The 15,045-nt window shown below is 42.5% G+C and overlaps 1 protein-coding gene across 4 annotated transcripts in view; it reads left to right on the forward strand.

The window, feature by feature from the left end:
• FGF13 (fibroblast growth factor 13) overlaps positions 1 to 15,045 on the forward strand; it is a 286,202-nt gene that overhangs the window by 66,924 nt on the left and 204,233 nt on the right. The window contains exon 1 of one of the 4 annotated variants that reach the window (XM_068956970.1): positions 9,601 to 9,636. The exons of the other annotated variants lie outside the window; for them this stretch is intronic. The gene's annotated coding sequence lies outside the window, so the exon portion shown is untranslated. Of the gene's footprint in view, positions 1 to 9,600; positions 9,637 to 15,045 lie in introns of those variants that run through there. 4 annotated transcript variants of the gene reach the window in all.

Raw genomic sequence — 15,045 nt, forward strand, 5'->3', positions numbered from 1 at the left:
TTTTGTACTTCTGAGGGCCTGTATAGTGTAGTTTACTAAATTTAAAGTGCCTTTATGCAGCTGGCCTATATACAGTAGCAAAATTGTGAGTTCTGCTATCACTGTGGACCAGATTATTTCAGTGCTGTTGCTCCTAAATTCTTGTGGAGGGCAGGGTCTGATCCGGCGTGTTACATGTGCTAGTGCTCCTCCAGTCAAGTGCAAGTTAAGTGAAAAGTCTCTAAAGCTGGCATCCATGAAGGGGTTTTAGCAGATGTTTTTATGCCAGACAAATTCAGATGTTTGGTTTCAGAGGGAAATACGATAGGGAAGGAAATGCTGTGTTTGGCAAACACAGGACAAGATTGGGATCTCTCTAGCGTGGCAGTCGGCTGGGAGGCTGTAGCTGCTTGATCTCGGGCACGTACTGGGCTGTGCTCGGAGCAGAGTTTCACAATGTTTCTGAGTGTAATCCACGTGGATGTGGCTGTCCATGTGCTGCTGGAGCTTGCTGTCAGAACAGAAAGGGTGGGGAGGGCATGTGAGGAGAGCAAGGGCTTGGCATGGGTGAGGTAGCATTTGGCTCCAATTGAGGTAAGTATTTAAGCAGATGCCCAGCACTCAGCACGTGAATAGTTCCTTAGAAGTCAATTGGATGACATGTTTGCTTAATGTAAAGCCCGAACTTTATTTTCTTGCTGGACTTGGGCCTCTGGGGTTTCTGGTAGGCCGGGAGTCTGCAGGCTGCACTGTGTGAGTGGTGGTGGCACTCAAACCGCTTCCAGGTGATCTGCTGACCCAGTGCCTGGCCAGGAGCTGCTGCTGGCGTTGTCTCCCTGGGGCTCCTTGTGCTGGGCATTGCCGCAGCAGGTCCAGGCACTCCTGGGGTTGGCCGTTCCCTGAGAGTATGAAAAGACTTAGGATGACAGAGAAGATGAACATGGACAGAAGCTGCAGGATGTCTGCAAATGCTTTATACTGCATGTGGCTTCTGAGGTGCATGTTCAGATGGTTATGAAGTCCCAAGGGTATTTTTTTGGATTTCACCGCAGGCACCAGTGATCACACAGTGGCAAACCTCAAACTGATATCCTTGGGAAATAACTCCTTCAGGGTTTTCCAGCCCTCTGGATCTAAGGTAGTTCATGAACTGTTAAGCGGAAAGGCTTCAAACTGACTCGCAGGGAAGAGCTAAACTTTCATGCCCTTGATGTCCGTATTAAGATAGAAAGTCCTGGATGCTCCTGAAAATCCTTTTAATACTGGAAAAAATGTAATGCCATTGTCTAACAAAGTTAGTAAAGTGTTTTCAGAAGTGATCTGTCCTACAGCAGCACATAATACTTAGCATACGTGTTAGCTAGGAAGATGCTGGGTGGGAATCAAGAATGGGGAGCAAGAGAAGCCTTTTCATAGGCCTTTTATATACTTTTCTTGCACAACCATGGGAAAAAAGCTGTATTACTTGAATGCCTTTTTAATTGATAGAGAAGTTATAGATGCAAACAAAATGGCCTTAAGCTCTGCATACCACTCTAGGAAATAGATAGTTTATCAGATAAAAGCATATTATACCCAAAATTGATTATCCTGAATATTCAGGAAATCTACAATTTAAGTAATAAAGTCTATTTGGTACATATTTATGAATGCTGAGAAAGTTTCCTGTTGTGCTGTGCTGCAGCCTGGGAGGTCCCTGTGTGTAGTGGTAAGCATGGAAGAAGCGGGTGAATTGTTCAGGTCCCAGACCCAGGAGCCAGAGTGCCTGCTTGTGCCCTTCTGCAGTCCTGGATCAGCCCCAGATCAGTTAGACCCGGTACCTTTGCTCAGTGTCCCCAGCCTCTCTGGCTTGGTTGCAATGAGAAGGGAGCACAGTGGTGGAGAGGGAAATGAAAAAGCAGAATTAGAGATGAACTATTGGGTGCTGTTAAGCTTTAGAGGTGTTTCCAACAGTGTTGATTTTGTGTATGACAGACAAAAGATTTTAAGCAATTTTTTTCTTGCACAGATTTGCTTACAGTTAATGGCTGTGGGAAACTGTCTGAAGTACCATGGCTGAGTGCAGACTACTCAGCACAATATTGGAGAAACGTATTTTTAGCAACCCTGACTACATAATCTTCTAATTGGTGACATGCTGACGCCTGGCTAGAGACCAGGTGGCTCCTCAAGTGTTAAATCCACTCAGATCTGCAGGTACTTTGAAGTTGAGAGTAACCTCTCCGGCTGAGGTACCTAAGCTTTTAGCTTTCTGAATAAACTGTAGAGTGCAGGTGTCAGAATCTTTAGGCCAAAAATTAGTCTAAGGATCTGGGGGCAGGGGTGGGGTGGGAAATGAACCCTGCTGTGATGAACAGATGAACAAATCATGTGGGTTAATTGCTTTGAGTGAGATTAGCATATTTGCATGTGATTCTCTTCATTTGGGATGAATGGTTTAGCTACAGTCTTGGTAGGATAACAGCATATTTTTAGAGGTAAACGCATATATTCACTAAAGCTGTTGCATATGTTAAGGTGCTTTAAGGTTATTTATGCTAATGCATGAACTGTGTAGAGTGTTACTGATTTGATATTGCCCTTTTCCTTTCACACATTAACTCTACTTAATTTAAAGCTGTTGAAATCTAGCCATGTCTGCAAGAACAACCTATTGCAGGCATGAATTACTTTCTATAGATAAAGCATTCACAAAAAATCCTAAATTTTAAGTTGGGTAATTATAAGTAATGATGATAATGACCTTTGATTAAGACTGCATATTGTTTAATGAGATCTTATTAACAGGCTTAGATTGGTGTTTTAAAACACCAATCTAATAGCGAAATATTGAGGATAGTAGTAAAGTGCGTGTTAACAGAAGGTGTAGCTACTTGTGCCTGTATAAGGGACACTATGCTGTATTGCCTCATTCTAGCACATCTCTTCTGAAAACTGATTTTTGGATTTGAGGAAGTGCTTGGATTGATAGTCTCAATGACCAGTCTGTTTTCAAACTCCCCCAATATTGGCAGAGCAATGCTAGCTGCCACCACCTAGAGGATGGGAGGGAGGATAATCCAGCTTTTCTCAGTGGAGCCCCTGCTCTCTCTCCTGAGTGGTGATGGGCATCCTCGCTAGCAGTGGCGTTTTTGGGAAGAACATGTTTCCCATTTTGGCTCCTAGTGCAGTGATGTTCATCTGTCTCCATGCCTGCAGGCTATGGGTGAACGCTGGCAGCAGTGCGGGTGCAAACTGTCCTAGAGTGGGTCACCAGCAGGCAGGTGGCCTTGTGTCCTGTTCTTCAGGAGGTTTGTTAAAACTTATGCACCTATGGCTTCAATTGCTATTTGTTTAGGTTGGTATCCTCTATTTAAAGTAGTTTTAAAGTACTGTTGTATCAGTCTAAGTAAATTAGTTGTATGCCAATCTATTCATCTGTTTAAAAATCAGTCTTTATACGGATTCTCCTCTGCCTTCTGATTGCTACTAACCCTGTGCTCACTGAATCCGCGGTGTACTCTTGCTTTAGTCGTACGAATAAAAACGTGCCAAGCAAGGGATGTGTCTGTAGGTGGTATTGCTCAACCAGGCCTACTACGGCTGCTCCATTTCTCTCTCCACAGTAAGCGTTGTTAGATATGACATGTTTATTTAATTGTATGCTGCTATTAGATTATCCAGTTAATTTTATAACTTGATTTTTTGTAGGCCTGTTTAAGACTGATATTTATATCATGCTTTTCATCCAGGATCACTGAAATGCAGCCACCTGTACTTTGAACTGGAGCAGCTAGTAGCAGCATTTAAGCTGATTAATAAAAATGCTCAACAGGAGTAGCATCCCTCTTCCAGTGATCTCAAAGCACATTGTAAAGGTAGCTATTTGCTTCCTTATCTGTAATTGGAAGAGAGATGCAAAATGGGCTGCAAATAGCATGTTGATAGTTGTGGTAGGAAAAGATTCAGAGGGTCCCATCCTACTTGCCCAGTTATTTTACAGCTTCCAGAAAGACTGTGAAGAGATTATCTGAAATCCTGGAAGAAGCTTGATTAGGCAGAATATACTTATGCATATTATAGCATAACGGGCATATTGACAAATGCAGTGGTGTTAAATTACTGTGGGACTTGTAAAGACCTCTGATCAGGGCTGTAGCCTTGTTTAATCTGAAAGAAATGTCCAAATGCATAATGTTATATTGTATTTCTAAGACTTTTCTTTGATTTCTGATTGTGTAAGAGTAATTTAATATAAATGTACTGAAGAAATCAATGTTCAATCAAAAATTCAATAACTAAACCCTAGAATACTGCAGTACTGCAGTAGCACAGCACTAAGTATAAATAAGCTGTGGACTTAGTGGTTAAGCAGTGGCAGCTCTTATCATTATTGAGTGGGTCCTTTATTGTTGTGGCTGTTTGGGACTGGTTTGGGTTGTGATCTTTGATTCACCTTTGGCAAAACTTAATTTCCAAAGATATTTTTCTGTACTAGATGATTTCCTTAGAAGGCAATGTGCTGAGCAGGGGAAGATTTTTATTTTTTATTAATTTTTTTGATATAGGCTCAGAACCAGAAGAAGAGAGGGAGGAGAGATGAGGATTTGAAATCTTTCATCTCTATTGAGCCATTGTGAATTTAGGATCTAGGGCAAAGTATTAAAAAGAATTAATCATTAATGAGCCAATAAAGAGTATTAAAAGACAAATTGGCTGAACCTTCCTGGCCTTTTTCATTTCCTTCTATGGAAGCAAAGTGTAGAGTGCCAGATGATAAATAGCTCCAGTCCAGCCGTTCTTGCAGGATTAACATTGTAAAATCTTGAATAATAAAGCATCCACTTTTTAGTGTGTTAACCAAATAAAAGCCTTCTCTATTGTGTCTGTTTTATGTATGCAGAAGCAGGCTTGAATAAACCTCTGCTTTCAGAGCAGTCTGGCTCCTACTGTTGCTTCCTTTCTTTCTGCTCTGCTTCCCCAAGAAACTGGTTAGTGGACAAGTATTTTGGCAGTAATTTCTGCCTGTGCAGTTGGGTACCTGGTTCCAGTGCAGCCTGGCCCAGATCCTGGGATCTGCCTCTGCTGTTATGGATTTAATTATCTCTGTCCCCACTGCAGTATGTTTGCTGGCATGCCTCGTCCTTCCTGCTGGGAGGCAGGTCTAAGCTCTGCCCTGTGAGCTGTCCAGCTGCCTGCCCTTCGCCCCGGCACGAGCGTGCTGTCTTCGTCCTGCTTGGCCAAAGATATTTTGGTGCTGGGCACTGCCAAGTGCGATGGAAGTTAGCGTGGGATAGCAGGAGGCATTGCAGTAAATGTTCACGCAGCAGAACTGGGCTGCAGAGTGTGGCCTTTCAAGGCAGCCAAATATGATTTCTACTCTTGGACTCTCTTCTTGGCAACGTTATCTGTTGCAGTACTGAATGGTACCCACTCCTATGGTTATTAAGTTATGACTTCAGGTGTTAAAATTAGAAAAGAAAAATTAGATTGATTGTGCTGTTTTTATTGCTAGTGAATGCATGAAGTTTCAGTGAAGATCAAAGGACTGACTACACTGCGTGTTTATTTGAAAGCTTCATTGCTTTTGATATTGATATGATTTCAAGCACTGTTCTTGCCAATGCACGAAACTGGATCAGCATACTTAATTGTATAGTCCTGTGAATTAACTGTTTAGTTCTTGGACTTAAAATGGTGTAGAACCTCTAATTAAACAGACGTGAGTGCAGTGCCTGACTTGGATGTGAAAGGCAGTTAAACAAATGTGAAAGCTCTTATGGTATTCAGGTTGGGTTTAACTCTGAAGTTGCTTGAGGCTGTTCGTCAGGTTATTTAAAAAAAAAAAATTAGTTTTCTTTACTCCTTCCTATTTGGAAAGAGAAGCTGGTGGGTATATTCCCTTTACAAAAAGGTATAGGATTTTGCTAATACAAAGGTCCATTGGCAACTGTAAAAGCCAGAGAGCCGCATGTGATCTGCAGCAGCATACAGATAGTAGCAGTGAGATTTGTGCCTCAAGTACGTGGGAGTAGCTTGTAGAGCTTGTATGTGCCATGCTGTAGTCACAGGTAGGTAAAACTTTAAATTTTATAAATGTGAATTCTCTGTGGGTCATTCAGATATGACTGGGGAGTTCAGGAACACATTTTGTAGAAGGTCATTTGACTGATGGAATATGTTCAGATCCATGCTGGCCTTCCTTATCCCTACCAAAACTGAACACGTGACAGGTTTGTACCTGTTGCTGCCATTGTCCTCCTCTTTTCAGCCCCACCCCCAGCTCTAGCAGGACCCTCAAGGGGAGTTTGGTACATTTCTCTGGGAGACAAAATAAAATAACTCCTCTCTTCCCTTTTACCCCTGCAATTTTCCCTCATCTGTAGGAGTCCAAAAGCTGTTACCTCCCACATAAGAACGGGACAATTAAATTCTGTCGTTGAAAAATTAGTGCTCCCAATTGACATGGGAACTGACACCAGTTTACTGCTGGTGAATTATGAATGTTTCATATTTGACTGTTTTGCTTTTCTGCTTGTGTTTGAGTGGGTTGGATAGGTGTCTACTTCATGGGCCCTTAAAGCAGCCTTGGTGAGTCCTGTTAAAAGCCATGTTCTAGAGCTCAACTAATTTAGCTTGCAGATGCTTGCCATGAATTAGTGTCTCTGTGACCTGTTGTGCCTTTGTGGTGAAGGATGCTTCATGTTTCCCTTGTAGCTGCTTGGGAGCACTGAGTGCTGGTTATGCTCATGGGAGACATGTGCCTCCAAGGTGAATGGCTGCGGAGGTAAAGTGCCTGGTGTTCCTTGAGACTAAACTTGCTTGGGTGAAGAACCAGATTGGAAAGCTGAAAGTGGTTCAGCAAAACAGCCAGTGGTTTGCTGTGACGCGTATCTGAATGAATTGGCAAATCCTGATCTATATTTTGCATGTTCTTACCAAAGCTATAGAGTGTATGGTCAAGTGCAAATAGGATTAAGCTCTTATGGGAGGAGTGTTATCTTCTACTCCCTGATGGTGCATATGCCACAAGTGATAGAGACTCTGGGAATAAGTTGATACTGAAAGGTACTTCTGAACTATATTCAATAACCCTGTTGAATGAAAGGAAGGAAGGCAGAAGATGTAGGTCTGCAATTAAAATCTCTTATTATAGTTTGAATGCATGTTAATCCCTCCCAGTGTGGCAATTCACCCATCAAAATGATAAACCAAGTTTAAAGCTTTCATAATGACACAGAGGAAAGAATGAACAATGATGCTAGGAGCTGTTATGTTGGTTTCTATCTTTATTACTGCTTATTGCTTGTGGGACTTGTTCAAAATGTAGTGTTCAAGTATCACTAACTGGTAATAGGATATAGGCTTCAAATCTTAATGTTTTAGGTCTTGTGACCTCTTGGGGTGAGGGAGTGGGCTATATGTTTGTTTATCTGTAATAATCTTTTGTGCTATTTTATCTGTTGTATGTTTAAAAGAAAAACTAATCTTTTCCTTGTATATCCTGAAAGTGCAGAAAGCATGTTAAAGCGATGCTATAGTGCAGATCAGAGGCTGAAAAAGATGCTATGCTCACAGTTGTGACTGCTACAGGGTTGTTACTTGGGATTTATAGTGTCTGAAAAAGACTCGAGTGCTTGAGGGAGACTTCAGTTTGAATAGTAGCTTCATATAAATAATCTGAAAAGCTGTATGTGTGTACTACGCTATCACTGGAAGCACCCTTACTTCACTTGGTCCTGGTTTTTGAAAGCACCCATGAAACTGCTGTTTCAGAGAGGCTATTAGGTGTGTTACCTAAGTCACTTTTTTCCTTGGCAATGTTGTATAGGAGGAAGATGCATGCATTTTGCCTTAGGAAGTGGGAAAGCATCCAGTGAATTGGTGGGAATCGCCAACTGAGTGGTGTCACAGGCACCTTTCTGATGGCTGCTTGAGGTTAGCGAATGGGAGCTGCAGGGCTGGAATGAAGCTTGAGCTCTGCTGGCATCAAAGGTGTGACGTGGGTGGAGAATACTATCAATTACTTCTACTATTTCTGTATTCCTTGTGGAAGTAAGATCCCTTGTATCGCAGTAATACTGAGGAGCTTGCGTTGTGACCGAAGACCCTAATGTTTTGGGGGCTGTGCAACTGGAGGCTCGCTGCAAAGCTCACTGAGTGCTGATGGACATGCCAGGCTGCTGCATGGTAAGCAGGGCCTCTTGGAGCTTCAGCATTCACTCATTTCATTGCCCTAACACAGCACCTGGACTAGTGGGTTTACAGGGAGGGAAAACAATATTGTCCTACTCAAAAACCAAGAGCAGGAGAAACAATCTTAAATTTCTTGGAAATAAAATGGACCTATAGCGGGGATACAGCAGTCACAAAGCTGCAGCCTTGATTTTTGTTCTTTTTGAGTAGTAGGAGCTGATTCTTCCCTGCCAGTGCTGCTCTAAGCAGGGCAGCTGCGGCAGAAGAGCTGCGTGAGCTGAGGAATTGGGTACCACCCCATTACTACCCCACACTTTTTCTGAATCCTCTTTATGTGGGGGGTTACCAGGAAGTTACTGTGGCCTATTGTGTTCTTTCCTGCTAGTTTCATAACAGCTCTGCTGTTAAAGTTAATCAACCTATGCATACAATAAGCCTTCCAGTAATTCTAGTTAATCACAAGGAAAACGTTTCTACAGTCTGGTTGCATGCAGTACTCATTAAATTAGCTCAGAACAGCGTTTCTAACGTATCACCCCCCCCCCCTCCATCTTCACAGGGGAATTTTCTGCAAAGATATTAATGACTTAAAGGAACCCATTGGACTTGGAGAAGATACCATTTTCAAACCTTTAATTTCAGTGTTCTTTACACTGGGAGACCGCAGAGGCAGACTGCTAATACAGTGAGAGCCCTCATTTATGAATTATGCTTGTATTCTTTTTGACTAAAGAAACGGCAGTGCAAAAAGAAGTATTTGTACAATTGCGTATTCTGTCTGCTTCACAAATGTGTTTATCTGCATGTGAGAATTGCGCGTTCAGATCTCTTCTCTGATTTTTTTTGAGGCTGTGTGTGCTTAGATGCTACATACCTCGGAGTGCAGTACAGCCTGTGGAGCATTATCTGAAAGTCTCAGCACCCTTGTGGTTATTATAACATGATTAGTTTGTATTTAATTTGAAAGAGAATTCCAAGGGATTTGGAGGTTAAGGCACCCAGTTCTCTGGATTCTTCCCTGGAGATAAAGCCAGGATAAAGCTACAGGGATGCAGGCTTGAATGCCAGAAGCAGTGATGCTTTGCTAAATGACTGTTCTTGGCTTTTGCTAGCTATATGGAGCATGGGCTATTTTTAATGAGCCCCCTATAAAGCTCATGCCTTACTCTCACATCAGTTGGGTTTCATTAATTGCACTAGCCATGTCTTATACAGATCATGCAAAATTTGAAGCAGCCACCAAAGATTCATAGTCCCTTTAGACCTATGGTGTGCTTAGCACCTTCCTCGGACACGGTGATAGGCTTTCCAGCACCCAAAAACGTATGTTGAAAGATCACAGTAAGTAGCTTCCTGGCTTACCTATTCAGAGCGTTAAAACGTGTATTGTGATGTGGAAAGCATGGCAGTTTGTAAGGGGTTAACAGGCTCCTGACTGGCAGTCTGGGGAGCAGCGCAAGTGGAAAGGAGAGCTGGGAAAAGGTAAGATGAGGAGAAAGGTGAGTTTGTTGCCTTTTGGCTGGCTGATGCTGGAAATGTCTATGACAATTACAGTTGAATGGTTTTCAGGAGACTTGCTTTTGTTTTGTAACCATTTTGTGGATAACGCAGCAAGCTCCCAGGAAATGAGTTCGATGCGGACTGACGCTCAGAGCTCTGTTTGCCTTCTTGGCTGGCAAAGCTGCCTGTCCGTGTTATGTACAGGCACGGCTTTGTCACTAGTCCGCATGGACTCGGGCATTGTCTCTTTGCAGAAAAATAACAAAGCAAAACCAAACACTTTTTCATCCCTAAATGGCAATAAGACACCCTCTGTATGGGGAGCCTGGCCAAAAAAAGAGCGGTTTAATTCCCCCCCCCCCCCGCAATCATCGCACTTGTGTTATGTGGATGTAGCCTGTGTTGTGTAAGCTCTCAGCTGAGAAGATTTGGCACCATGTGAATCAAGAGCCTTTTGTTCAAAGGATTGCAGTTTGCATACTCAACAAAAAGCATCTTGCTTCGATTTGGACAAGATCAGTGAAAACTTCTTGAACTGCTGCCTTCTCAGTCTTTTTTCATGTTTTTTAAAAATAGCTTGCCAAGCTACTGGGGGGTGGGGGGAAGGCAGCAGGTAGAGCATGTAACAAAATATAAAGAAGTGAAAAATAACTTCAAAAGCTGTGTGAAATGTTCAGTCTTTGAGCCTGGCGTTCATTATTTATGTGACAGGAAGTCTTTTTCTTTTTCTTCTCTTCCCTCCTCCTTCCTCCCCCCACCCCCCATTGGATCTGTGGGAAAGAAAGATGAAGACGTGGTTCTGAAGAGCAAATTTTTAATTGTGTTCCTTTCTGAACTCTGCATAACAGATTTTCCTAGTTTTAATTTGCTAATAGAGGATTTTTTCCCCCACCTGCTTTGGCTGGAAGATGTGTGGCTAGGACCTTCCTTCTGTAGTGACCCATAAGCTGTAGAACATTCACAAAACTTCTCTAGAAGCCTCCAAGAAAATATTGTGCACTAATAAGGTTTGCAGTGAACAGAGATCATTTTTGGTGCATCTTTGAAAAACCTTTTTCATGCGACTTAGCACCAGGGACTGCAGTGAGTCTACAGACTTGAGCGAGACCATGTGATCAGGCTCTTCCATGAACTCTATCAGTTTTGATGCTGGTGGTTTGTCAGGTGTGAGTCCATGGTGGTGCAATGCTAACGTTGCAGCTCTGAGACCAATTCTTACTGTCTCACGCTTGAATAGGACAAACTGGAGGAGTAATTCTATGAGGAAACATCTAGAGAGGGAAGCAGGCAAATTTGAGAAATGGTCCCTTTTGCACACTGAGCGTAGTTGTCTGCTGGCTCTGCTCTGAGCCAGGAACAAGGACAAACAGGGGAAGAGAGTTGAGGCGAATGAAATTTAGAGTTTCCATCATGTGGAAAGTTCTGACATTTCAGATGTTTGTGTTCATCCAGAATTAAGAACTGAAGTTCGGAAGGGCCAGACTAGGCCTGCAGGTCTAGGTTGGTGCCCTGTCAAGCAATGCTGATTTTAGAAAGGTCATACAGCATCAGGTTTTCGTGCTCTTCGGACAGTGATGTACATCCCAGCACTCTAAAACAAGTGTTAGACGTGCTAGAGCAGACATAAGACTTGCTTATAAGTAGGATGAAACTTCATTTCATACGAAACAGATGTTTGGAGGTTATTTTGAAATTCATGATGTTTCATTTAGCTATCTTTGTTTTTAAAAAAAAAAAAGTATAGCAACATTCCTGAAATAGAAGCATTCTGCTCTGGTTTTTGAGATGAGCATAAATACTTCCTTGCAAATCAGTTTAATATTACTGTCATACTGAACAGTATATATTAATATATAACTGTATTCCCATTGGGGTATGTTTTTTTTTTTTTTGCTGCTGTTCAAACAAGCAAGCTGTGCCCGGAGGAGGGCTTGAAGTTGCAAGGCCCCAAAGTGATTTCTACAATGCTCTAAAGTCAAGTAACTCTCCTATGATTAGATCAGAAAAGGTATGTGCACTATCAGAGATGAAGTGGCTGCAACAGGTGAGATAACAGTGGCTTGAACTTCCACTGCTGCTCAGTAATGAACGATGATTGTTATAGTGATCACTGATAGTGATAAGAAACAGCAGCATAATATTGAATTGATTGAACTGAATTGATTCACACCAAAATGTTTTGGGGCTGCCAAACAGTAAATAATGCTTTAATTCCTTCCCTTAGCAGTAAAGAAAGAATGAATTTTTCACAGTAGAAAATCTGGAATTTTGTTTTTTCTATTTCTGGAATTTGTTTTCTCATGGCGATCTTTTATTTGACAGGAACTGCAGAATCTATTGTGGAGATGTTTCAAAACTCCCAGTCACTTCTAGAAATTGTCTTCTGGTCTTGCCTGCTCCTCTGATCTCTGGCTGCGTTATCTTTGAATAATTGTCACGTGGTATAACTTCAAGCAGCCCTAAGAATAATGCTTCTTTACTCGTTCTGCTTATGTAAGGGTTAACTGACCATGAAGAATGTGTTGGAGTTCTTATTTATTTAGCTCTGTGAATGAAATACTTGAAATGGGCTTCTCCTAGCTATTGCACTGCATTATATATGTTGCTACTGGATGAGCGAAAATGCAGTAAATGTTACCTCTGATCAGTCATTGTCACTGCATCTGCTGGGCACAGAACTAAAAGTTAGCTTGTGGGGAATTTCTTAAATTCTCTCAAATTCGCCAATACTCCTTCTGCTCCTTCATACTTCTGCTTTTTTCTGCATCTTCTCCAATATTGATAGAAATGAAATCCGGCATTTAAGTAAATCCCTTGGACAGGGTGAAGGTGGGAGAATACTTGCATATATACTTGGGTAGTATACAAGTTACAGATGTGGCTTGCTGGATGATGCAAAATAATGGTAAGCAAAATACCTTTTTTTGTAAGCTGCAAATTCCATCATTGGCTGTGAGTCATCTGTGTTTTACAGACAGATATGTCACCTTCTGCCCAGAGTACTCTAAATGGGAGACGAGCTCTAAAGAGATGGATTAAAAATTTGTTCTCCTTGTTTTGGTTCCGAAGGGTATCATCGTTCATCCTGTCCTCTTCTATTTTGCCAGACATCAGATGGTTCAAAAGATGATTCTAATTAATTTCAGATTCGCTGCTGTACTTCTGACACTGCCTGAGTAATATAGTATGTGACAGGGCTTGAAGTGAAACTTTATTCTATAAATATCCTTCCAGTTTTAATAAGTGAAGGACAAACTCCACAGGCAACTATACTGAGAAGTTTTGCCTTCTCCCCCACCCTCCAGCCAACCTGTGCGCATGCAGCTGAACCAGCCTCACTCAGCAATATGGATATTACAGCAGCTCTGTGAGATGGAAGGGAATTGTGTAAAAAGCCACCTTCTGCCCTGTGTTGTGTATTTCCTTTTCTTGTCAAGCATTTAGGACCCAGTCTCTCAAATCTGCTGTTACATCAACAGTTACTGCAGTGGTAAGGGAGCTTCCCTTGAGAGGGGAGAAATCTTTACAGGTGTGAAGATCTGCTAAACTGAGCTCTTATTTTCTTTGCTTTTTATTTCCTATCCTTATGACACACAAAATAGCTGTGCTCTTGTAAGAGGACAGTCTTCAGAGGAAGATGCAATAATCCCTTTGTCAGTGGTCTTTCGAAGAACTGAAGTGAAATTCTGCTCAGCCTGTGGAAATTTGCCACGTTACTGGGAGTATGTATTTGTTGGACTTTCAAAGTCTGTTCTTGGTAGGCTTCGTTCTGCATTGACCTACATTCAGATGTCGCCCCTGAGGTCATTACCAAGGGTGCAGATGTTGCTGTTCTGATTTGATATTTCCACCTAGGCTCTGCACAGCTGGCTGGGCAGTGGGGAGCCAGTTGGCCATGTCCTTGTTCCTGTCCTTGCTGTATTTTTGGTATGACCAAGCCCAGTTCCTATTTTGTGTGTTGTCTTCTGCCCCTTTGCTTCTTGCAGCTTGATTCTTGTTTCCTTCCTGAATCCAAAATGCACTTTTCCTTATTCTTCAGCACATTCACCTTCAGCTGCTCTCTTGCCTTTATGAAGCCATTGGTCCTTTGCTGTCTACTGAACAGCTGGAGTCATGCTTAACTGTAAAATCTCTCCTGTCTTACTAGCAGTCACTGTCTGTAATGCATTGCCTCTTTGTTAAGGCAGTTTCACACTCTAGATAGGGGGTGGGGGGGGTGGGTTCTTCATATTGGGCTCTTTCCCCTGGAGTTTTGCTGGGAATACATTTCAAATCCATGTGAGCATCATCTACCAGAGCAGCCCCAGCTTTGGAGTGTTGGGAAGTTTGGTCTGAAACAGTGTTAGCTGTTCTATGCCAAGTACAGAGTGGACCACAGTGTATTAAAAACTGTCTCCAGCCTTTTTTACTGCTGTGCCCTCCAAGTAGGATGGGTGTTGGAGCACTGGTCACCTGGCTTTCCAGCAGACCTGATGGGCAGCAGGTGCCCCTTGTAGGGGAAGCCAAGGGCAGCATATGAGATTACAGCATGTTTTCATGACTTGCCAGCAAAGAAAGCACAGGGTCTACCATATCCTGTCCTGGGCCAGGGCAAAGAGGGTATTTGGAAAAACTGTGTGCAAGAATAACATGTTCATTTTTTCACTGTTTTAGCTAGTGTGTGAAAATTCAGCATGACTTACAATAGTACTCCTAAGTGGCAAGAGTCAGAATAGAAAGGAAAATACCTACCTTAACCTCAGGGTTTTCCATGTAGTATGTTATTTCTAGCACCTGGGCAACTAAGAAGTAGGGGAAAGCTGAAAAAACAGAACACAATTCTTCCCTGTTCTACAGGGAAATGGGTTTTGCAGTCTTATTTTTTACTTAACCTATGTAAAGAATGATGAGAGAAACTAGTAAAGGTGCTGTTGACCCCCTCTGGCTGCCTTTTCTTTTTTTATACCTGAGAAGGGAAAGGTATGAAGTGCCCCTGGGGCATGGAGGAGTCTGGTTAATCTGCTAATGCGCAGCTTGGAGTCTGCCAGCAGCTTGGGCAGCTCTAGGGGACCATCACACAGCCTGCTTGGGGTCTCTGGTGTTCCTCAGATAGAACTGAGTGGTGAATAAGATGTTGTTGTAAGCTGAAGGGGACAACCAAAAGGCCCAAGACTGCCTGCTGTTATATGCTGTGCAGATTTTTAAGAAGTTGCAATGTTGGTGTCCTGTTGGAGTTGAAGTGCTCCCACATCCTCAGGGCTGCCTTGTTCCATGTGCAGAAAGGCTGGATGCTGCTTCTCTCTGCATGGAGCTTTGTCTTCTGCCTTTTCAGCTGCTGTGAAGCCATCTGGAGGTGTCAGCTAGCAGGTGCTTGCTTGCCAAGCTATGTTTCACGCAGAGAGCAGGTAACAC

This window comes from Struthio camelus, chromosome 11 (assembly GCF_040807025.1).
Source record: "Struthio camelus isolate bStrCam1 chromosome 11, bStrCam1.hap1, whole genome shotgun sequence".
Classification (NCBI taxonomy): domain Eukaryota; kingdom Metazoa; phylum Chordata; class Aves; order Struthioniformes; family Struthionidae; genus Struthio; species Struthio camelus.